This window comes from Atractosteus spatula, chromosome 7 (genome assembly GCF_055471065.1).
Source record: "Atractosteus spatula isolate fAtrSpa1 chromosome 7, fAtrSpa1.hap1, whole genome shotgun sequence".
Lineage (NCBI taxonomy): Eukaryota > Metazoa > Chordata > Actinopteri > Semionotiformes > Lepisosteidae > Atractosteus > Atractosteus spatula.
Genome location: NC_142712.1, coordinates 52367722 through 52393394, shown reverse-complemented (window position 1 = coordinate 52393394; position 25673 = coordinate 52367722). Strand labels below are relative to the sequence as shown.

General features: G+C 39.4%; 1 protein-coding gene across 3 annotated transcripts in view; it reads left to right on the top strand.

Annotated features, from left to right (window-relative positions):
* Window positions 1-22634: 22634 nt before the first annotated feature.
* The window catches only part of ppip5k1a (diphosphoinositol pentakisphosphate kinase 1a), a 40930-nt gene continuing 37891 nt past the window's right edge, over window positions 22635-25673 (top strand). For all 3 annotated transcript variants that reach the window (XM_088920700.1, XM_088920699.1, XM_088920701.1), the window contains exon 1: window positions 22635-22708. The gene's annotated coding sequence lies outside the window, so the exon portion shown is untranslated. The remainder of the gene's footprint in view (window positions 22709-25673) is intronic.

The following is a 25673-nucleotide window of genomic DNA, read 5'->3' as shown; positions in this document are numbered from 1 at the left end:
AGCTCCTTTAGAAGTTTCATTACTCCGTTCTCCTCTCCACTGATGGCTGATGTGTGGTGAGCGTTCTAGCGTACTTTGGCTGCCGTCACATCACCCAGCTGGGTGCTACACATTGGAGGTGTTGGTGGGGAGTCCCCACTGCCTGTAAAGCATTTTGAGTGGAGTGCCCAGAAAAGCGCCATATGAGTGTTAGGAATTAGTATTAAATGTTACGTGCAGATTCCTTAAGCTACCCACAGGTGTTACTAAACCTCTGTGTGGGAGTTTGAAGCTAGCTCCACAGTAAGGTGTGAGAAGTTTCAGAGAGGAGGAAGAATGAGCTTAATGCCTTAATGAACTTCACAGAAACTGACCAACCTGACCTAAATATGGAGTGTAAACTAGAACACGATTTGTCCTGCATGAATTAATAAGGACAGTAACTTAAATGTTGGAACCCGTTTTTAATCACACTGGTCTTGCCTTGATGACATCCTTCGTCTTGTAGGAAACTCTCACCTGGATGAGTTCAATGTTCTCACGTTTTTTGATCATGAAATGGGCCTGTATTATAACAATGTATCTCACCACCATGACTTAAATGACAACAAATCATTTACGATATACCAACCATGTTATTAACACCATGAATTTATCAAAATAATCTGTGACATTGTCTTTAAAAAAGAAGTGTTTCTTAATAAAATTTCATAGACAAACTCAAGAAATAGCTTAATATTATATAATATATGCAATTATATTTGTAAATATGAAAGCCACTTTATTTTACTAGCTCATATGAGACATTTTGTAAGAAAAAATCATTTTCAACTCTTGGATGCATGAAATGAATCCTCAGCTGACAGCTATATTGTTTCAGGATCCACATAGTGATGCTTTTGCCATTCAGAAGAAGACGGTATTAGCTTATTTCCATTTTAGACATTGAAAGAAGCATTAATGTTGTGGTCAAATGGAAATGGTCAGACTAGAGAGCTCACAGTCTTATATGTAACAGTGTAATCAAAAAATGTGAATAAACTTTAAGTTGTGGTGTGGCGGGCGGGTGTTAATGGGAGCTCACAGGAATGTAACGACAGCAATGGGGTGTGGGTAGGTGTCACTGGTTTTCTTTCTTCCCAGAATTCTTTACCACTTTCAATGCTCATAAACATTTTTGTGTTGACCTTGGATGGAAAATCATGTTCCTCCTGTCTGACAAAGCTGCTTTTCCAATCTGAGCTTGAAACTCCATGCAAGACCTGCATTAACCTTAGGTTTATAGCAGAATGAAGCTATTAACTGCTGATAAAGGGCTGTTGTTTTATAATTGGGTGATGAATACGTTGCTTGTGAGACGAGGGTTATGGATACAGGACCTCTACCTACCCACAAGGACAGATTAAGAGTGCTGGCGTGCACTGGGATGAATTCAGTGCCTGTGAGAGTAATGGTGAGACTGCGACCACAGCAAAATTGATGGAATATCCCCCATCTTCCCACGGGTTGGAGGCATCTGCAAACAGGCTGGCAAATCATTAGGATAATAAGATCAGGTACAAAATAACACTTTAGGTGTCCAGAGAGCTTTTATACTAACCCTTTAGTACTGTAGCTGCATTACTATAAGTGAGTTTTCTTTAGGACCTAGTTGGTTCATGCAATTCTACACTTAATGCTTATGGAAGACTAGGAGCTGTCAATATTAAGAACAAAAATATTTCTGTCCATCTATACTGTATGTGTTTATAAGTTGCATAGAATGGGTGATCAACAACGAAAAGAAAAAGAAAAAGAGTCAGTGTATACAGAGAGAACACTTACTGTATAAGACAAAATGTACAGTATTACATTTCCAGGAATCATTACTCTGACTCAGATTGTACATTTAGACCATCATGAACATGATAACTTAAATAACATAAAAAGAACAATTTTTGACAGTTTCATGAATGTGAAACTAGTTTAATAGGTTTTTAGTATTTGAATAAGATTACATATTCTAGTTTGACTGGTTTCAAAGTTGGAGTCAATCTTTTATTGTTTTCTGTGCAACACTGTTCAAAGGTTTTGGAATTTTTCTGTTGATATTGCTGGGGAAACTAATGACAGGTAATGTACTTTTATGTTTTGCAATGCGAGAGGATATGTATAGTAATGTCTGCTGTTCAACGTATTACTGAATGAGAGGTATCTTCCTGTCCTGTTTTCTTTGCTCTGTGTACTGTACTGTACATTATATGGTAAAGCATCTCCTTCAGAATCATTTAATAATACATGTAACTCAAATGCAAATAACATACTGTAGAATATTGTGCATTGAAGTTAGAGAGCAAAATTCTGATGGAATCCTCAGTTCATTGAAAACAATAAATCACAATATAATTGGTGGATTCGGCAGACCAATTACCAAAAATTGCCATACCAAAAAGAAAAGGGTGTCAGGTGGAGGCTCTCACTAGTGAAGAAGTGGGGTTCATTAAACGTTAGAAACTGCAGTTTGAGTGGGTTCCTTGTCTACCCTTCTCCTAGCACAGCAGCCACAAAGGGAACTTTCTCCATTGTAATGTGACAGATCCCTCCTTTACACTTTCTCCCTCCCTGCCACTTCTTTTGCCTCTTGTTTCTCGGGCAGGCTGAATCACTCCCCGAGTGACGATAAAGCACAAGAAAAGCTATGCCTCACCCTCTCCATCCATCACATTAATTAGTGCAGGAAGAAAAACAGAAACAGAGCAGCCGTGGGCTCAGACAGAGAGCTCCATTCAGCCCCCTGGCAGCCCTACGTCTGTGGTTTGCCTGCAACGTTCTTAAAACAGTATGTGGAGCTGGGCATCAGGAGAGTGAGACCTGTGTTAATGCAGGAAATGGCAATAGATGCAATTTTTTTTTAAAATCATCTCATTTTGAATTTGGAATGCCTGGTAACGGCTCTTCAACAATATGCATTACAGTTATGAAGTCCAAACAGCACAGAGCAACAGTTGTTATTTAAAACAAAATGCCCTTTTCTTGTCATTTCCCAGTATGAACTGATTTACAGTAACAGGTTACTACTTACAGTACATGGTAAGAATGGTAATATTAGTGTATCTATTGTACTGTATGTGTCTGCAAGCTAAGTCTGGGCCTTGTTTTACATTCAGATGTTGACATTTCTTGGGATGCCATTTCCATTTATTTGGAAAGAAAAACCCTTTCTGGGTATTTTGAAGCCTTTTTTACTTAATTGAAAAATACCAGCACAATGGAGCATGAGCAAAGGATGATTTACACCTTCACAGAAAATGCTGAAAAGGACAATAAACATAAGCTGGTATTTAAAAATGTCTTCATTTTGAGCTACACCATGTGAGTTTTGATAGAATACAGTTCTATAAGCTGTAAATCCTATGTCATGGTATAATAAACCTGCACCTTGAATGTGGAAAGGTCGCCAAATCAAGGCAAAAACGGCCTCTCACAATTTGGGTGTCCATTCAAAAGTTTTATTCTCCAAGTTCATTACCAAAAGAACAGCTCTCGTACTGAAATCAAGAGCAGAAAAAAATGTTCTCATTAGTTGAAAGCACTTTACTAGTCCTGCTTTGCAAGATGAGACTATCTTGGTTTAGCTGCTATTAGCTAATTAATATGTGAATCAATTATATCTTATATAGTCATTTTTCGAAAGAAGGCTGTAAGCTTTGACGTTTTGGCTGGATAACTTGTTCCTGACTCCCACAGCCCTTTGTATAAAATGCATCACCTTCTTTCAGTTTTAAATTCCTCATAGTTTCCATCTGCGTTCTCTGGTTTAAACTTTACTGCTTATTCTTAAGCAGACATTGGGTTGATTTGGTCTACGAATTTCAGGATTTGAACATCTGAATCAATCTTTTCAAGACTAAATGACTCAGTTCTTTCAGCCTCAGTGTAGGACATTACTTGAAGACTTGGGATGTGCAGTGTACGTGCACTCTTCTCAGTGTTTCCTTCCTTATATTGTATTTACAGTTTATGTTCTTGCTACCAGTACTGTATGTAACACTATGCACTTGTTAATATCTGAGTAAATAGAAGTTCACTTACTCCCAGTGCTGACAAATATTGTTGTAAAAGCATTAATTGGAATCAATACACTCAAAGAGGAGTCTGAAAATCATTAGGTTCATATCCTAGGTCCTATAGGAAGTAAACAATTTTAGTGTCCATGAACTCCTCTCATGAAAAAATGCCCTCTGAAAATTCAGATCCAGTGGTGGTGATTCTGTTACAATTCTTACTCTGTAAATCACTTAATATTTGTGGAAAAGGCTGTATTTGATAGTAATACAGCAATAATTAAAGTTTGTTCAATAGATTATCTCCAATTACAATAATTAATAAGGATTTAAAACATGTTCCCTGCTTTTAAAGGTTTCACAGTGTTCCTGCTTCTTCCAGTTGCAGTAGAATATCTTACAATACTGAACATGTTCATTCACACGTACTCGGACGTGGACACACCTGGAATCACAGAGGTGACTCTCCCCTTCACAGTGTCTGGTGATTTTGCATTTGATGACATCACTATAAATCACTGAACTTACTGTACGTGGAGTGCTGGTGTTTGGTGGAACAGTGTGGTAGGGAATAATGTCCCTCATTTCTTCCAGCTATTCTTAGCTTTTGGAATGGAGCTATGCTATTCATCAGTTAAGAGCTGTCCGATCCTGCCTAGCCCCTGCACAAAGCATAATGTTTTATCCCCTGTTTCTACAATAAGTTCCAATAAACTCTCGTTCTCCTTGTCCAAAAACTATTTCTGTGGCCAATGTCAGGGCCTAAGAATGAAATGCAACCTGGGTAGGCATGAAGGAAAAAATTCCCCTAAAAATGTCGACAGATATGATTAATTACCAACTGCTAGAACCGTTATTTCAGTTAACCAGGGCAAACGAAGATTTTACAGGTTTGAATTTGATTTAACAACTTCCCTATTTTTGGTATGTTTAGTGTCCTTGTGTCCTTGGGGATCCTAAACAGGCGTGGTCATCCGTAAAATTTTTAATCCACCTCAATGAAAGAGTTTCTTTTTTCCCTGTCCTCGGTCATTTATTTGGATCCAGTAAACATCCATTAAAAATAGCTTGTTTTTTGGAATTAATTACTTTAATGGAACGGTTTCAAAGATGTGCTGTTGAAAAGCACTGAAAATAGATTTCTCAAAAAATGTTCATGCGTCGTTATTTAACAAACAATGCTGGAAATCTTGTTAGCAATGAACCAGTGTATACAGTATTTATGCACTTTGTGTTTATTTAAGAAATGTTTTCAAGGCTGTTAAGGCCAGGACTGCTTAGGAAAATAATGTACTTGGCATTTAAGTGGGCAGATTTATCAAACCATTCAAACTGAGCTAGAATGGCTCCTAGCCTAGGGTGGTGCACAGCCATGATGTTTAGTGATGCTGCCTCACAGCTCCTGGGTCCTGGGTTAGATTTTGGGCTAGGGTGTCTTCTGCACTTGCATGTTCCACTTGTCATTGTGTGCACTTCTCAAAGTGCTGTTGTTTTCTCCCACCACCTCATGGATGTGTCCATCTTTGTGGCCCAGGATTCTGGGATAGGCTCTAAATTGTTTTGACCCTGACGTAGAGAAGCAGCTTTCTATTAACAAATGAATGGATGGCACCTAGGGTAATGATTTCTACTTATCCTACTATAAAAGACCACAAAAGAAGGATACAAAACCATTCAAGCCAACAAAGGGCTGATTCCAGGTGGCTAGTAATGGGGCTAGGAGGGAGGGCAAAGTACACTTGCCTATTCATTGTATAGACTTTGCTATGTACTGTATTTGTTTCTCTTGCATTGCTAGGTGATGCTGAATCCTACAGTAGGGCATCCAGTGACATCTCATTGGAGACCTGGCCTCTTTTGTCCCTCTGCTCGATGTGGGAAAGCCATCATCTGGATTTTTCCATTTAGCTGACATCTTCCTGAGAGCTTGTTGCCCTAGCAACAGTGTGGGTGGGTCAGGGCTGTTTCTTGTTTAAGGAAAATTTCCAGGTTCATCGGGTCTCTCCTGCATTGTGCCAACTATATATTATACATTGTACTGCAGAGATGGAGTGAGAAAATTAAAGAACCAAAAGACTGTTAAATACAGGTAGGTAAGGAAGGAGCATTATAATGACTGCTTGGCTTTAAACAACATAAAACATAACTGCAAGTCTATTTGGTCTGCTTAATGGTAGCAAAGAGTTCACATTTTTCCTGTCAGAAAACATCACATTCACAGGCTGATCCTTCTATTAGTATCCTAATGAATGGAATAGAAGGCTTCTGAGAGACTTTAATTCTGGTCACTCTTAATTCTGAAGGTTAATTCCAAGACAAAACAAAATGTTCCACCTGCTAAAAAGTTGTGACTTTTCTTTTTACTTTTCAACATGGAATTAACCTGTACTTGTTGATTCGCAGCAAATGTATGCTGGCATAGTTCCCTACTAGAACCTCTATACACTCTGATAATGTCAAATAATAATTGACACAGCTATGAGCTAGATGGATGTCTTAATGGCATGTTCTTTCAGTTTTCAGTCAAGTCATACAGTAGCTGCCTGTTTGTACTATATTTGGTACAATTATTTGATACAGTACTTATAGAACATAAGAGTTGTTGATGTTTCTGCATTAATGTCCAATAGAAAAACGTTGGTGTTTTCAGCCAGCACCTGTCACAACCTCAGTGGACAGATGTTACCTGAGATACTGTTATAGCAAAAACAAATTCAGCAAAGCAAGTGTGTTCTGCTGTGGAGAATCACAAGTGCTTATTTTCTGGTGTCCAAAGGGAATTAGAAACAAAAACAAACTTATTGATCATTATTTTTCATCCTGAAAGGCCTCTGCTGTTTAGTTTCATAAGCTCCATTATGAAGCATGTTCAAAAGGAAATAGAACAATATTGTGTGAGAGATGTGACTCTTCTAATGTCTTATGTTCTTACCATTCCTCTTCCAAACTTGGTTGAACAAGTACAGTAGGTTTAGTCATATCTTCCTCTATTCACAGAAGTTAAAAATCTCAGGGGTTTTACAAACCTGCAGTGGTGCTATCCCATGAAGCCCTGCCTTGACAGAGGTTAGACTAGACAATATTGTATTCACTCACTTCTCATTTCATTCCTTCCAGCACCTGCAAAAAAACAGCAAGGAGATCTGCAATGAATAAGAGAAATATTCTAATGAAATAAAAATTAACCACTGAATACAGCAATGAAACTCTTTGTACAAAGTTCCCTCTTGCAGCGGAAAGCAAGTCATTATTAATATTTATTATACTGTATGAGCACCCTTGTCTGCCCTTCAACTATAGAAGAATGAAGTGTTTTAGAGAAAGGAAATATCAAACAAGCTGACCCTTTGTCTGGTACCTGGGCTGTGATTCAAATAAAGCACCACTGGCCAGACAAGTATGGTAATAAAAACAGATTTTTTGGACTTTTACTGCCTCTTTTTTACATGTTTGCATTTCTTCTACCCAGTCTTTGGATATAGAGAAACTCAGAGAAGTTGATTTATTTCTCTACTGAAGACGCAAGTTTAGAGAATTAATACAGATGCCTTGCTGAGCTCTGAAAGAGCACATCCTTAGTTATTCTGGAGCAACAAAGTTAAAAGCCTTGCAGCGCCTCTATAAATTACTCCTGACCCACAACAATCAAAATGCAATGCACACAGCATTAAAACTGCACAAGTATGAAGTTGTAGAAAGTAGATGAACACTCAGCAGCTGCCTGTACTGAACCTCTTAAAACTGAGGTGTACACTTTTAATTACATTTTTAAAAAGTCAATTACTGTGCTTATCAGCAGTGCTGTTGTGGTTTAGACCAACAAAACTAAAGGTCCTGGACAGTTGTCAACTCTAACCATTGTAAGAATTGTGGACCATGGACCAATGACATAAGGCACACATACAAAAGGGACCATAAACTGCCAGATGTGTTGGTGATTTTATATCCTAGGAACACTTTGGGAGGTCTCTGGTGAATGGGTGATGTTAGTGTCTGTTTTCTTAAAATGCTGTGGCTCATGGGACCATGTTCCCTAAGGTCTCATTTGTCTGTATATCAAAAATCCCTGTTCTGTAGTACAGTACAGTATATGTTCATGATGCACTTGCTTTATGTCCAGTTTCTACGAATATTGTCCCCTGCATGGGTTTCCTTAAGCCATTCTAAACCTCCAATCTCTGAAAGTGATTTTGTTTGTCTAAAAAAGAGAAACAGATTGTTAAACTAACACACTATGTCATAAAAACATCCTCTTTTGAAACTCAAGAGTACAGTCTGCGGAGCTGCCAATCCCCAGGAGGAGGGCTTACACATCACAGCACATTAGTCTAGAAAATGCTCTGCTGAGATTGTGAAAGTATGTTTAAGGAAAGACAGCGGCTTTATATCATCCCTCTGTAAGAGATGAAAATCTGAGAGCCAGGAAACTGATAACAGCATTGTAACTGAGAAAACAAGTGGAGGAAATTTCTCTAAAGCACAGCTTACACAGGCTGCATACCACATTTTAGTCAAGTAGAAAAGGGGACCAAAGTACATTACGACAGCAGGCAAATTTCATTTTCACTTCGTTCACATTTCAGCAACCTTTGGGATCATTCTTTCATTCTAACACAGTTGATTAATATCTAAACACGGAAGACAAAACATCTTCACATGGCCTGGAGAGCAGTTCCTCAAGCCAGTTGTAATTGTAGGCTCCTTTCACTCCTCCAAATCTGCTGCTTTGCACAGAACTGTTTGCTTTGGTGTCTGGATGGTAAGGTGGGAAATCTACTTCCCATTTCTAAACCTACAGGTTCATCTATAAATGAACTGAAGTGGAAAAATCTTACGAAGGAGGCTTGAATGCATACTGTACTTTAAATAGGCGCAGTATGCAAGTTTGTGCTAAATTTCAAGATTGTAAAATGTGCTGAATTGACTGTTTTAAGTCCAAGTACACATCATGCAGCACTGAAAAGGAAGCATTATCAAAAACTCTCTCAGACACGATATTCTGTTTCCCTTAAACTTTCCTCATCATGTGCACAAAAGTAAAGGTTGAGGGATAGTTTCAAAAGCGTTTTCAGGGATGTCAACTCGAAATCATACAGTACATTCACCTGTTTTCAAATGCAACGCTAAGCTTTTGGACCACCACTTACTTTCCTACTGTTTCCTTGATTTCTAAAACCAAGGTAGGAGAGGAATCATTGATTATAGGAAAGGAGGACTGCTTTGGTGGTAAGAGAACACAACAGCGTAAATTATCTCAATATAGAATTAAAGGTAATAGCATGAGATATATAATCAGTAGGGTATTCTCTCAGTTACCAGACATTTCCTTCTGGGTCCGCCTGAAAACACACAAAAGCTTAAATTGAAGAACAGGCTGCAATTAAGTGGCTTTGGACTCAAATTGAGTCTGACTCAAGCTTCATGTAATTACTATAGACTGCACTCATTCGGACCAAGTTAAGAAGTTGTTTTAGTAGTGTCAATCTCAAAATAAAACAGGCCTTTTTTACTTGTGGACATTTGAGGTCACTCCTCAGATTACTGTTGTATTAGATTTAACAGGCCAGATATACCCTTTTGTTATGGACAACATAACAATAGCAGAGAGATACTGTGTTGTACTCACAACACAACATGTCAGGTAATTCCAGCAATTAGAACTGTCTTCAGTGGGGGAAGGGGAGCATGTAACTGTAACTAGAACATTATCTCAAAATTGTATGTGTGATTTCAAAAGACAAATTGTGTCTTGGGTGATGGAGTGAGTTTAATTAATCTCTCTGTCATTAACTTCTCTACTTGGTTTGTATAGTTGTCACCTTTCACAAATCTGCATCCCAATTCTCCTCCATGCTGCAAGAATCCTCCTAGCTTGGTGGCAGCACTAGACCCATTTCAGACATTCTGTGTCACATCATGGATACCTGCACACAGGAAACACCAAAGAACACATGATAGCAGAAAACTGTCAGCCCAACAGGTAATCTGACTTTAACACGTGCACCTGTCCTACCCAAAACTAGCATTAATACGAACTTTATCACCCACTGTAACCTAACTCAAGCCCTTACTTTAAACCTCACCCTAACCCTTGATCCAACCTTAACCTGAATCACCCAACCCTAAACCTAGCTGTCGTTCCATCTCTAACCCTAACATTAACTGTATCTCCAACTCTAAAATGAAACATACCGTTTTTTCCACCCCTAAATCAGATCTAATCCCAGTTTTACCTCCAATTTTCAACCTTTACTTTAGCTTCAATCCTAAACCTAATCTTAGCCTGGCTCTAACCCTAACCTTAATAATCACCCTATACACTGTACAGTAGCTCTATATACCGCAGGACACAGAATTCTGCTTGTGAATCAAGAAACCAAGAAAAAAGATAGCACCTTAGAAATCAGAAATTTTGAGATACTGTACTGAATTAAAGCAATTCTTACTGATTTTCACTTTTCATCAAGGTGGGGAGAGAGATGCACATCAACAATGGTGATTCCACACAGGGGAGTAGATTTATCTTTGCTGTTACCTTAAATTTGCTCGATGCGATTTTGACTCAAAGGAGATTACATCTTCATATATTCCGTTTTTCCTTAGATGGAATTTTCCAGGATCCTGCAGACGTTCGAGCAGGGACAGTGTATGCACTGTACCCCTGCCCGCCTCACAACAGCCAGCCAGCCCTGGAGACAGAGACCGATGGACCAGGAGACGACTTTGAACAACCTGATTTATGGCGTTCAAAAATACTTATTCAGTTAAAAATAATTTCTAAATGAGGTAGCTATCTCAGAGGCTGGAATGTCATCCGCTCTTCCTTAAGAATGTATGCTGTCTTTATAAATATTTATATGTCAGTTTTTTCACTCTCATAGTATATTTCCTAATGTTCCGTTTATCTTTTCTTTTGAGCTGTTGGTTTAAATACAGTATGTGGTAGAATAAAAGTGTGGATTTTCAAGCCACAAAAAATATGTATTCTTAGATACTGTATTATATGGGGTTTATTATTATTATTATTATTATGGACCAGTACAAGTTTCAGGGTTATATTTTTTCAGCACACTTGAAATGCTCCCTCTCTCCAGGGCACTGCAGCGGAGCTTTCGCCTGCTGACACACCTGATCGAGCTGCCGTTCCATTCAGCCACTCAAGAGACTGAGCTGGGGATCTGACTGCACACAGCATGTTGTGGCTCCACCTAGTCGTCATTCTTTGGTACTGCAACATGCTGTCCCAGCCCGTTCTGCTCAATTGGAGAGACTGAGCAATGAATTTCCTTTATTATTAAAAGAACCTCTGGAGACACAAGGTTCACATACGTCATCCAAAATCCTTATTGGGACGGGCTGATTCAAGCACTATAGAGCTCCTTTGATTCAGTTTCCTATCTCCACAGCACACTGGAATATTGATATAGCCTCTCGCACAGTTTGTCAGGGCGCCTACTGCCTCCAGGGGGAAAACAGCACTTTAATTTTTTCTGCGAATTTGAATGAAAGGGGTTTTTTTATGGAGAGAAGCCTCAGAGCTTTAGCCTAACTAATACTAACTGCATGGTTGAGAGAATAGTAAATATTGACCAAATCATTTTTTTGGATTTCTTTTTTTTCCTTCTAAAAACTGTTGGTATTCTGTCACTGTGGTAACCAGTATCAGTCTTCTAACTGAAAGAGATGGATCTCCTTCTAACAGTGTGCTCAGGGTTTAACTTTCTAGGGATGATTACAGCATCCTTTGCTTGAACACCCCTAAGTGCTGTGTTCCAAATACTTTTAGAATTCCCCAAAATCCTTAAAGCTAGTGTACAACCACAGGGGCTGACTAACATTTCCTTTGAGACTCTGTCCAAGCCAGGCTTAATGCAGGCTGCTCACAGCTAGAGTAGATAACATTCAAAACAAAGCAAAACTGTGTTATCTTCTCATGAGAAAAAAAAGGTTGTTCAAACCCAAAAGGAAAGCAAAATACTGTGTTGGGTCCTTTTCCAAACCCACTAAAACCCATATCAGGCTGGCACGATCTGCTGTTCATTCTCATTTCTCCTGGATGGATGGATGCAGTGGCAAAAAGGGCTCTCTTTTAAAGAAAAGCTCCATTGTAAACCATGAGAACATTTTTTTTAACCTGAACATATTTATTTTGTTTCCTGTGAGGAGTGGTGAACAGTGCATTGTAGCAGTGCGATTAGTGGAGCTCTGTGTAGAGACCAGAGCAGGGAGGAAAGGCGGCCAGTGTCTCTTCAATAGGGCCCATTTAGCTGTGGCTGCAAAGCCTAGCAGCCCTTAAATCTATTCATTAGCTGTAACCATTTAGTACAGTGTACCTCTCTCTTTGACACCTAAAAAGCAGCTCTGAAAAACCAAGGCTCTCAGCTGCGTTCTGGCTGGCAGCTTAATTCTTATTCACACATCCACCACCCCTTTGCCCTCAGCCCTGCCAACTAAACCTACTAAAAACCGACTAAACAACTAAAAGGGTGAGGGCTACTTTCCGAAACGCAGTGCAGCAGCTCCTGGAGCTAGGAGTGGTGACCACTGTTCACTCCTCTGGGAGAGGTAGAAAAGGGCTTGTGACATCAAATGTTAGAAACATAAAGAAACAAACTAGCCAGGAGAAAACGTTTGATCATCTGTGTTTTTAAGGTTGCACTCAAGTGGTTTCTTTTATTTTAAACTCTTGGATATTCTGGTTCTAAAAAAAAATTGTTCACCATTCCCTACATTTTGTGAGCACTCATGGTCCTCTCTCTCTTACTTGGTGACGGAGCTATAATATTGTTTTACCTAGGAGGTGTATTTCTTCTGTTTGGCATGTAATCCTTGTTCAATTAATACTCATTGATAAACCATGGAGTTCCCTGGCAATTATTGAACTTTCAGTAATAATTATGAGTTCACTGTCCACTGAAGCCACATTAAGAATCCAGTCAACAGCCCCTTAATCCTTCTAGAACCTTACAGAAAAATTGTTCCAGTTCACTTTAACTCTAATAACATGAACACAGGTACTCTGAGTGACCCACATTTTGTGGAATAGACTCAAATTATGAAAACCAGATTATGACACATGCATTCATATTTGTAAAACCTTCTGGTGAAACTTTAGAAGGTTCTGATGAGGCTACTGACACACCACCCCTCTGACTGAGGATTACTTCAATCTTCAAATTATCTGACCACCTGGACTAATGATTACTTCAATTAGAAATATTCTCATCCTAGTGGGCTGATGATTATTTCTAAAGAAAATACTCTCACCATCCCAGAATGATGATTACTTGAAGAGCAAATACTCTCACCAGCTTTGACTGATGATTAATTTAACAGGACATACTCTCACCCTACCAGGCTGCTGATTACTTCATGGTGAAATTGTATCACCTTTTTGGACTGATAATTAATTTTTGTTAAAAAATACTCTAATGATACATTGATGATTATTTCAAGTGGAAATACTTTCATGAAGTACTCATAACTAGGAGAAACGTTCTCTCACTCCTGGACTAATGATTAATTTAAGAAGAAATACTCTCACCCTCCCGTCCTGACGATTATTCAAGGGGAAATACACTCATGAGGTACTGATGATTACTTTAAGTAGACTCCTCTCCAAACCAACAATTACTTTAAGAGGAATCTGCCATCTCTGGCTCACATTGCTGCATTGCGGTGCTGGGATCCTGGGTCCTCAATTCCTGAGGTGCTATCTGGATGGAGTTTATATGTTTGTAATTTTTCTACTTATTTTTGTGGATTTCCTCTGGCTGCTCCTTTTTTTACCTGTGGTCCAAAGATGTACTGGTGTGTTAATAGAGTTCTGGAGAAAATTGCCCTGGTGTGAGTGTGTGTTTGTGTCTGTGTGTGCCCAGTGATGAACTAGCTTCCCATCCAGTGTGTATCCTGCCTTGCGCCCGTTGCTTGCCGGGATAGGCTCTGGTTCCTCCATGAACTTGTATTGGATAAAGTAGCTACAAAATGGATGAATGGAATTTAAACAAATGGAAAACGTAAATTTTGGAGGGAAAAAACTTTTGACATAATAATGACACAAAACTAGCTTGCGAAGTAGTGATACTGTGAAGCTTTGACATAAAATCTCCCAATAATGCAGTTCTTCACCCCAGAGTAAACTTTGATATTGCCCTGTGAGAAAACATTGAATAACAGAAACAAGATTAGTTTATTATAAATGGAACAAATACCAAAAATGTTTATATTGCTATTGAGTTTAAATCTGAAACTTGTCATAGCTTCTTTAAACATTATAAAAGACATATTAAGTGTGCAGCTGTTATGTTAGTCAAAAAACATATGTGATATAATTAGCTTAAAATATACAATATAAAAGTGTAAATTAGATGTTTCATTCTATTCTGAAAAGGTAAACTAAAAGTCAGGCACAGTGACGTGCTGGATTCTGCATAGCATACTGTGCATGGTCTTGTAAATGTCATGTTAGACATCAGGAATCTGGAATGAAGTCCACAAGACCTCGATGAGACCTCCCAAACTCACTATAGTTTTGCTTCTGAGCAGCTCCGGAGTCGAAAACCCTGATGAATGAAACCTCCTTAGTTATCCTGCATGAATACTGCAGAAAAAGACAGTTGAAATATACCGTATGTTGCCAGATTCATTTTCCTTTACATTCTGATGGAGAGTTTCAACTTACAATTTAATGGAGGTGTTGGGTTTCTTTGCATACTCTGTAATATGAAATTTACAGTACTGGGTTCAAATTGTCTCTTATTAATCAAGTTCTTGGGGTAATTCCTGACCCTTCATATTTGAGACCCCCCAGCTAAGAATTACAACTCCCTGTTCTTTATCTGCCCCTGCCCCTCCATCCTTCTTCCCCACTGACTCAAGTGTGCAGACAGGGAACAAAGGGCTGATTTTTCAGCAGTTTGGAGCAGGAAAAGATGGCCCCCAGAACTGTAGGACCACTGGCACCAGAAGGCCTCAGCCTGCTCTGCAGTTAAAAGCGAGAGAAAAGAAAGGAGGCTTCACAAAATTTGGGATCTTGCTGCTGTTTAGGTTTCGCTTGGAGACGTTTCATAATCAGGCCCTGTGCTGTTTGAGGGAGAGGGAGGGGTACAGCCTGTTTTTGGGAACACTGTTTCCTTATGCCAAGCACAAACCAGCCTCTCTTCTCTGAGTGTGGTGCTGGAACAGGGATCTGCAGTCTCTTTACACTGTGCTGATTGAGAGAGAGAGCAGGGAGACGTATGACGACGTCGACAGACCCCGTCTTGCATTCGTTCTGAGCAATCGGGAGTCATTAGCCAAGACAGTGTACGCAGGCCTGTGTGTGTACTGTATGCGTATTTATTGCGCGTGTGTAAAAAATGCCTTTTTTTTCTTTACAAACGGGCAGGGAGCATTAGAAATAAATATTTACAGAAAATTAAATAAAAAATAAAAGCTTCTTAAGTCTAGGGGCGAAATCACAACCATGGTAAATGGTATTTTGTCATGTATTTGCATAAGAAATCGTTTCACCAGTGTCTGAAAGAGAAGTTTGTCATATACCATGTATGCATATGAAATATGGTTGTTTCACGCAAGCCTATCCAAACAAATAATAAGAACATCATCTGAGTAATGTATCTTTTGGACATGTTGTATTAGTCTTGCACAAAAAATCATGTTGTCCCTAAGTAAACTGTACAAAACTTAAGATGGTGACATAATAGTGTTCCTGTTACAATTCCTTCTGGTTCAGATTGGCTGTGCTTGTACTTCAAAACAGAGTCTGAAGTCTTGGAAAATCTGGAGCTTGGAGATGGGACTGAAACTCTGGAGCTATTCCTCTGTTTTCTGGCTTTAGATTTTAGTTAATTGTGGCACAGGACTCAAGCTGACAGTGAGAGCATGGCAGATGATATTGGTAGTAAGGTGGTAGGGAGGCCACAACTTGTCTGAGCCCTGGAACTGGCATTTAGTTGCAGCCATGAACATTCAATAGTCAGGAACAGCACACTAAAGAGGAGGCGTGCTGGAAACTAATACTCTGTGAACTCAAATGTCTTGCTGGTATATGCATGCATGTAAAACCCCTGTAGATAATAATACTTACTGTATAAAGATATTTATTTGATGCAGTGCTGACATGCAAGCAAGGAACATTGAAACATTTAAATCAGTTGATAGCTTTACTAATTTGAGACATTTCAGATCACAAATTACAGATTTAATAATAGTCAATCTACTTTACAGTTTCCATTTTATTGTCCTGTAATGTTTTTTGAACAGAAAGAAATTGTTTTTCAGTGCTTAAGATGATAAATTATGAGGGGTTTCCCTTCAAACATTGACTTTTCTTTATCTTATTCTTACATATGAATTAAGTACGTCTGCACAGTACCTGCCTTTTTATCATTTTTATTTTCTATATTTTACAAAAGGGTTCCCTACTAAAAGGTACAGTACAGTGTGCAGATCGAAAGCTCTAATGGGGTCAACTGCTCCTCTACACAATCTTTCTTCCAATGCCCAGGCTCCATCTGTGAACAGGACTCTTTTAAGATGAATTGATCATAAACTGGCAACTTTCTCTTCTGACCCCTAGATCTCCCCTGAGAATTGAATTTTAGGGCCTGCAGCGCTGGTTCATTATGTCATACACACAATTTGACAAATCAAACAGAACCTGCAGTTGGTACAGCCTATAACCCTGTGTGTTTTGTGTGATTTCTACAGTGGTTCTTGAAATGAGGTACTGTACAACACAATCAACCACTGAATGGAAATTGTCTCGCATTCTTCTTGGGATCGTAACCGAGTCTCCATGCTAGCAGGTCACTTTTCTATCTGCAGGCTGTCTCCCTAGAATAGGATGTTTTCCAGTGAGATTACCAAGGAAGCACTCATTCCCTTTTTCACTAGTACACCGAAGATTACCTGATGCCACACCTGTACCTACGGTAGCTCAGATTGAGCTATTGGCCAGGTACTTTTCCACTTTTCCACAGCACCAATTTACAAAGATGTTTTTTTATATAAAAACGTGCTTTATTTTTTAAAGCACTGCATAGTTTTTCAGCTCCTGACCATTATTGTTAAAGTAATTCAAGGACATACCATTTTATGCAATATAAGATTGAAGACTCCTTGCTCTTCTTGTATATTCCAAATAATAAATTGAGTATTAAGATTCTGTGTCTCTTTGGCAGAGGAGGGCTGAACTTTCTTCTTCTACAGCACTGCTGTATGCCATCTTCTTCTCTTCTTCTTTGCTCTTTGTGCTGATCAAACAATGTGATGACCCACGTTTTTAAGCCCTGTTCCCCTGGTCTTCTTTTTACGGCACCGATACCAGACAGATTGTACTGCTGGAATTTCTTGATTCTTGTTCTGCTAACAAAACAGCCAGTGAAAACTCCAAACACAGCTGTGACATAGGGAACCCATGAAGATTGGTATAAAAGAGCTATCAAATACAGTATATTTCACTGGCATTGTTTCTGTTGGATATTGATCTCAAAGCTTCAATGATGAGAAAACAACCCAGAAAGTGTTGTTGTGCTATAGATAACATATTAACTTTAAGATGGAATGGGCAACAAGCATTCTAAATCATGAAGTTCTCAATTTACTAACAAAATCAAAACATAAAGATTCATAGTTTGTAAGTGCTTTCAATTTATTTGGTTATGCAGTAGTCTCATAAGCAACGCAATGAACACCAAAAGTTAAAGACTTCTTTCCCAAATAATACCATATCAAACATGATACCATAAAGAGGGTCAGGTCTTATTTTTTGTATTCACATTCAGTTATACAGTAAATTTGGACACTGTCAAAAGGCTTAAAATGAAATTATTGATGTTAGCATTATATTGTTGTCAGGACATACGGTAAATACAAGTACATGTACGGCAACATGGTAGTCTTCTCACTGAACTTCTAATTTTTGACTGGATGTTAGTGTCTGAAAGTATTTCTCAACTGCAAGGATACATATTCAGATAAAACATGGGTAAAATGGATGAAAAACCCTGTTCTAAATTCCTTTAACCATCTACATGTGGATCTACATCACCCTTGCTTGACTCCTCACTGGAGCAGATTCATTAGCATTGAGTGGGGCTTTATTTCCAAAGCCTTCAGCAAAGCTACACTGTACACCATTCATATGTTGTCATCACTATGCTTTGAAATCCAATGGAGAGCTTTGACTATTCTCTGTTTGATAAGAACACCAACAGACCAGCAAAAGAATATGCACACAAGCTGGTCTGTATGCCAGAGCCAGAGTGTCAGACTGACCGTTGCCGGGGATGGAGTGCGGGTGCAGTGGCTGGCCTCAGGAGGCCCTGGCTCTCATAATGGATCTTCTTGTCCTGGACTGACCCCCTGTACCACACGTTCTGCAGCACCGCTAGCTGCACAAATGGGAAACACATGTACTGCAGGCTGTGGGCTGGCTGGGGCTTAGGAACAGAGCTGTTCTTGTGTCACCAGCCAGGAGGAAGAGAGGTAGAAAGGTAGTGCCAGTCCAGAAGGAGGACCAACAGAACGAATGGACCAGACTTCTGCAGAGTGTTCTCATACTCCTATAATGGGCAAAGGCAAACCAGTTTTTGCACTCAGGAGAAAGCAGAGAGTGCATATTTTAGTTTAAGAAGTGTAAGTCTAAGAAAGCTTGGGCATGAATATGGTATAGTTGGGATATAGCCTGCAGCAGAAAATACACAGATACAGTATATGATACTCCAAATCATTAGTAGCAGAATGTTCTAAAGCTTTAGTTTTTATTTAGCTTAAATTTTAAAAACACATTAACTTGTACTATAGTAAGTAAATAAATAAGTCTGGACTACAAATAATTCAATATACAGTACAAGAAGAAAGATATTTTGCTCACTCTGAGCCCTCCTGATTATTCTGGTCTCGGTTGAGATTCCTTCCCTATCTCCCATGTCTTCTATCTTCATCAGCCTTCACTGTATTCTTCTATTGTAGCCTCCACTCTCTGTCTCAATTAACCTCCACCTCTGCATCCTTTCTCATCTTTCTCTTGGTCACTTACTGTACATCTGCCTAATGCGCACATTTGATCACCAACAATTCCCATAAGATCTTCTTAACTTTCTACTCCTTTCTCAGTTCCCTTTATCCAAATTTCTCCTCCTATTTCTCCTCCACAATCTCAGATTTTTCATGAGCACTCCAACACTTCATATCCTCTATTCTCAGCCCTCTATTCTATTACTCACCACCTGCTCCTCCCTCACACCACTCTCGGTCTCATTGCTCCAGGGCTGTAGACCTACTGTACCACTGGCATTCAGGACTTCTCCCCTACTTGTCTCTTCCAGGCTGCTGCCCCTGTTCTTCCCTATATTTCTTCTCCCTCTAACACATTTCTACTCTTGGGCTGTGTTCCATCTGCTTTGAAACAGATCTGCAGCGTACCTCACTTAAACAACTCTGCTCTTGAACCCTCAGCCTTTCAGGACTATTGTACTGTCTGCCTTTGATCCCTTCTCTCTAAAAAGCCTTGAGTGTGCTGTGCATTGCCAGCTCTCCGCCTTCCTCCTGCGGCACTTGCTTCTTCACCATCTCCAGCCTGGTTTTCCCTCATCACTCTTGAAACTGCTATCTTTTCTTCTCATGATTGTGTTCATTCAGCTTCTGCAACCACCAACTTCTCTGTCTTAATCCTCCCTCTGTTGCCTTCAACACTGTGGATCACTCAACTCAACAATGTGGGAGATCCAAGCTCTGCTCACACCTGGTGTTCTTATCTCACTGATTGCATACAATATACTGTATAAGGCCTAGGGCTAGGCTAACTGTGCCTTGCTCTCTTTCAAATGGTGCTCTCCAGAGTCCTGTCAGGGGTCTCTCTACACTAGCTTGCAAATACTCTCATCTCTTTCCATTGATTCTCATTTTTATATTTTTTTGTTAAAAATGCTCAAATCTTTCACCCTCTGATTCTCATATCTACTCCTGTATTTCTGCCTGGTTTGTGCCATTTCCTCCTCGCTACACTCTTTACTCCTTAAACTATCTTAAAGTTTTCCTCTCTCCCTTCCCTCTTTTTTCCCTGTCAATGAACCTCCTGGAACATCTCAGCATTTAACTACATCCTTCAGTCATTTTTACACTGTATCACAGTAATGTTTTCATTTTTAATTTTGTAATGTAATTTGCTTGTTGCAGTTATTCACTGTGAATATGAAACACCTATCAATATGGTGTCTACATTATTGCTATTACACGCATATCCGCACTGCCCTTACATGCTTGCTATTGCTTGCTTTGTAATTTTTTATGTTATTGTAATGACTTGTAATATTTTCCAGTGTATGTATTTATATCCAAAATACAAAACTTTGAAAACACTGAAGACATGTTAATACACTATATAAGCAGGTTTAGTTCCAAAAAATTAAAGTTCCTATTAAATATTTAAAAGCCATTTGAGTCATAAATAATTTAAAATAAACTCCAGTTGCAAAAAGGTATCATGGTTGTTTGTTGTCATTTAGTGCCCTCTAGTGGCAGTATTAATCACTGTGGCTTGAGAATGGTTATTTTGTACCAAGCCTCAAAAAATGTATTCCGAATTAATGCTTCTCACTCGTAAAGATAAGAACTGCCCTAAAAATACCTCCACAATTCCAAAATTTGAGTTATGCTCAAGAAGATGTTCTGAAGGTCCCTGGGTCTACGCCTCCTGTTAAAAACAGTTTATGATTTTACCAGAACACAAAGTGTTTGTGTGTGCAGTGTGCACACAGTATGTATTTGGCTTTGCATGTGCCAGTATGTCTGCTCAGCAGCTCCAGGCCTTCAAAAGAGAGCCTTGTTAGCACGGGCTGTTGACCTTGCTGTTTATAAAAACGGCTTTTCACCCACCACACAGAAGCAGACTGTGACCACCCCCGCCACACATACAGTACACGCACTCACACTCACATACAGACCGCGACAAGCTCTCCTTGCACAGACATCACTGAGGCATGGTGCCAGCAGAAAGCAAGCCAAGCACTGACGCCCGGCTGGGTCAGGTTCCCAAGGGAATTTCTTTTAGACAGCGATCACACTCTGATGTCAGTAATGGGCCTGAGCTGGAGAGGTTCCCAAAGGCACTTCCGTGTCACAGTCAAAGTCAATCTGTGGCTGCCACTGCAGTGAAGGAGCCTCTCACTGAACAGACAATGTGTGCAAGTGGAAGGAACACTGAGGCCTGACCTTCACTTGAATATTCAGTTCTCTCCTTACGCCTTGGGCGACCCAAAGTCCCAATGATCAGCACTATTAGTTAATAAATAACTTATGACCTGCTGTGTCGCATTCTATACTCTGAATTATTCAATCTCACCTCTATCTATACTGCAGCTCGACACTCTAACATTACCCCTGGGCTACTTTAACACTGCAGCATAATGTACCACTGTAACCATTGAGCTACTTAATAAGCTCCAATCGAGCTCTATAGCCATTGCGTTATGGAACACATTAGAGCCAAGTAAGCAATTAATTACTACGCACACTACAGAGCAGTCCTTTAATTGTTTAGCTATACCGTGTATCCTTAGTGTATTTCAATCATTAATACACCACAGCTCAGCACTAAACACGCTGTAGCCCTGCACTGTAACCAGTGAGCTACTTACAAAAACCCACTTTCATCCTTACAGACACAGAGAATTCAGATCACCATTCAGCTGATAGTTTAGCATCTGGCGACTGGAACGCTGGCATCCAAAAGTGCCCCAGCAACCACAAGCCTGGAGTGTTGACAACGGTTTAACTCAACAACCCCAGCTTTGGCCTTAATGCAGCGAACATCGGGAAAGCATTCCAAATGAGGAAGGGAGGTCTGTGTCTGTTCGCACCTCGTCAGCACGCAGATGCAGGACACAGGGTATTATTCATCACTCTGAGCTATCAGACACCATGGTCAATTCTACTGTAAATCACCTGCCTATCACAGTGACTCCAGGTCTCCCTGTCCACTCAGAACACCCTGTCTGTTGAGCTAGAGTGAGAATGATTATTGAAAGACCCCAACTAAAAGTAACAGAATTTGATTAGCAGAACTGAACAAAAAAAAGAAGTGTCCCAGAAACTTTACTACAGAATGAAGCCCCATGTAGATCACTACACCTTTAAATATAGTACTTCAGGTGTTGATCTGTGTATGCTGCTCTCATGTTTTAATGATATACATTAATTATAATAAATCTTCATTTTGGTATCCATGAAAACAAATTTGCTACAGCATATTAGGATGTCTGTTGCATAAAATTGGTTTAGTCGTATATTAATACTATAAGTGTTTTTGTCAAACCTAAAGACAAACTGTGGGTAATTTATGAATTGATGTATGCTTATCTGTATGATGCAAGTCTCTTAATGTATAAAATAAAAAAAAACGGTATTAAAGACGAACCCTATCTTATTCTTCTATGATTCATACAGTATACACTGGAGGTCTCTTTTTTTATCTGAAGTGTTAGGAACAATGATTTCCAGGAACTTATTGGCTAGTCATTTCCGGATGAATATGGCTACTCTGTCAGTTATGGGTTTCTATTGGCCCGTATTTACGCTAATCAAACGACCGGTGCTTCCGGGTCCGTCAAGGGAGGTAGGTTGCACTTACAAGCTGTCAATAGAGGAGGAAGCAAGAAAACGTCAACAAAGTCTTTCAACCTGTAAGTAAACTTACCGTAAACAAGAATATGCCTTCATACTTTTTGGTTGTTACCTGTATGGTTCAGCTAAGACGTAAACCGGTGACCCTTCAAGTGATATTATTGATTGGCTATTATTTTTGGATGTTTTTTTTGCACATTTCTTTAAGCACAATTGGAAGGCATGAGATGTTCCGCTTTTCTTTCTTAGCAAAGGGTAATGAATCAACATGTGATTAAACATCCACTGTTCGTTTCTTCAGCTGTTTACGTAACAGTTGCTGGTGGTTCCCAATGTATTTATCGTAACTCCAGGACTTGTACAGTAGCTACGGTATTTGCTAGGGCGCATGATAACACTTATTTACAGTTGTGCAGCAATGAGAGCTGAATTCTGACGTGGAGTAGTAATCACAGAGTCTGTTGCCCAGCTCTCAAAATCAGATACAGCAGTGAACAGGTGGGAGAGGGTTAGGTCGTCTCCAAAGTAGGAAAGTCCGATGCACGTCAAGAGTAACTGGAATCGAGAAAGTTATTAAGAGGCTCGCTCTCTTACAATGATTACTGCAATGTAGCCTTGGAGCTTGCAGTTGACTTATTCGGCGCTTTAAAACACTTAAATGTTGAATGTGTAACAGCAGTCCTACCTACTGTTAATTAAATATAAGAATTTAAGAAAGCTGACTAACCAGAGGGGAGATTGCAGTAGAATTTTCTGTAGAAGCCATGTGGACGTTAAACCTGTGGAATGTGTATGAGGTTTGAAAAAGCACAATGTTTCCAGATATTTTTTCCCCCCATCTGGTTTGGTCAAGTGCTATTAGGCCATTTAAAAATATTTCTTGCAATAGGACTGCATTCAGATCCACACTGTCTCTTGCTTCCCATGAAACCTGTTGCCTGAACTATTCTGCATGTTCAGTCAGTAATTAATACTGTGCCATTGGTTGGTTAACTAAGATTTTTTTGGTTTTTAACAAAATGGGCATAATCCGCTGGAGGCAGTCCAGAATTTAGAAGAAATTAACTTCCCAGGTTATTTCTCCTCCTTGCAGTTTCATTTATAATAGTCTAAGTTATGTTCATGCTGCGGTAGTTCTCAGTTTAATAAACATTCGTTAGGTCATCCTGGGTTCTTCAGAGGAAACCTTTGCTTGAGTGTGAGTGTGGTTGTTTTTAAAAGCAAACCATTTCACAGTGTGTGAGAACTTTCTGTATCAGAAAGCAGAGCATCTCTGTGGGCACATTCCTGGCATGAGGCAAGAGCTCAGTGACATCCCCAGTGCCCTGGATCAATTGACTCTTTTTAGACTTTTAAGGCAGTACTGGAATCAGTGTGAGGCCACAGAACAGCTGCAACATGAAGGTTAGGGATCTAATCACTACTCTTCTCTCTGTGAGGGATTATACCTAACTACTGTAGTACAACATGCAGAAATTAACTCTTTACACTTAGCAAGAGAATGTTTAGAGACAACAGTTTACCTTTCAATTCATTTTAATTCTGCTTACAGTATATATTTCAGACATGTTTGAACTAGATTCTGGAACTGTTTCACATGACATATTTTATTTTACCAACTAAGGGTATCATTAGATTCAAAAGCTCGATAAGCAATTTTATGTTTTAAAGCCCTATTAGATGTCAGACATTTGTACCTAACCTGGTTTATCTTATCATAAACTGAACCCTGTGAATGTTGGAATGCAGATTGCTTCTTATACTGTATACTGTATGGAGCATTCAAGGTGAAAGGGTATAAGTATAATGCAATCAGATGAACAAAGTTGGAAAACATGCTTGTTAGAATATATTTTGAGAGCAATAAAGACATTTACAGTAGCTGCCCAGAGCTGTTAATTGTCATGTTTCCTGCTATACACATAATGAACTTCAAGCAGGGGTGTGTGTAAATGAAAGTATGGCATGTCAGTTTCCCAGTTTCCAAATGCTACCTTTGGCACCAAACACTAAATGAAACTAAAAATCAGTTATTGAAAAGTAATAACATTTGAGGTCTGCTGACGTTTTTCCTTTTAGAATACATTTCATTCCATTTTTGCCCTAGATGCCTTAATACCTAGTGCGTTACGAAAAAAGTTTCACACATCATTGGTGAACTTAATCATGTCATTGGCATTGGTTGACAAATCATCTGTTTATTTTGCAGTCTTCTATATTCTTTGGCCTTCCGTCTTCTGATAATTCCAGCTGAAATGAGTAAATAACACAGATAATTTATCAGAAGCCATACTGTACATTTTATATCCCAGCACTCTGAAGTTCTTTCTATTCACCTGAGAACAACCTTCATCTTTGCAAGGCACGCTGCATAGCTTTATAATAAGCTGCTTTTGTCAACCCACCCTAAGTATTATTCACATGGAAAGATCCTAGCTATTGTTCTGGTAATTAATTGGTTGTCTTGAGACAGGTGCAACAGAAGATTTAAAGAGGTCACTATAATACCTGGTGTAATCTTGCCCTTCATATTCAGCACAGCAAGTTTCTCCTGGGATTCCCTATTCTCTGCTTTCAGAGAGTGTCCCCCTTCTCTGTGCTGCCTGTTGGAAAATGGCCTCCCTGAAATCTGCCCTGAGGCAGGCAGTTGTTGGAGAACGGAAGTCCTGTCTCATACGGTGCACTTCTGAACTCATTGGCCGAGGGGTAGCGCTCAGCTCCTACAGGGGACTGCTGCTTGGGGTTGACATTCTGCTGGATTTGTTTCAGGAAAATCCCACTTGGCTGTGAAAAACAATTTAAAAGTAGGAGCAGTAATGTTTGCTGCTATTCTATAGTAAGGGCAATGAGGAGCACAGTTTCAATGTAGCCCAGCTGGACTTTGCCTTGCACGTTTATCACGGGACATTTTGTGTCAGATTGGAAGTAAAAAAATGGCAAAAACTCTCATGCTTACTGGATTATTTTGGCAATTACCTGCCAAATGACAAAGCCTAGCTGAAAGTATTTTTTTCTTTCTATTAA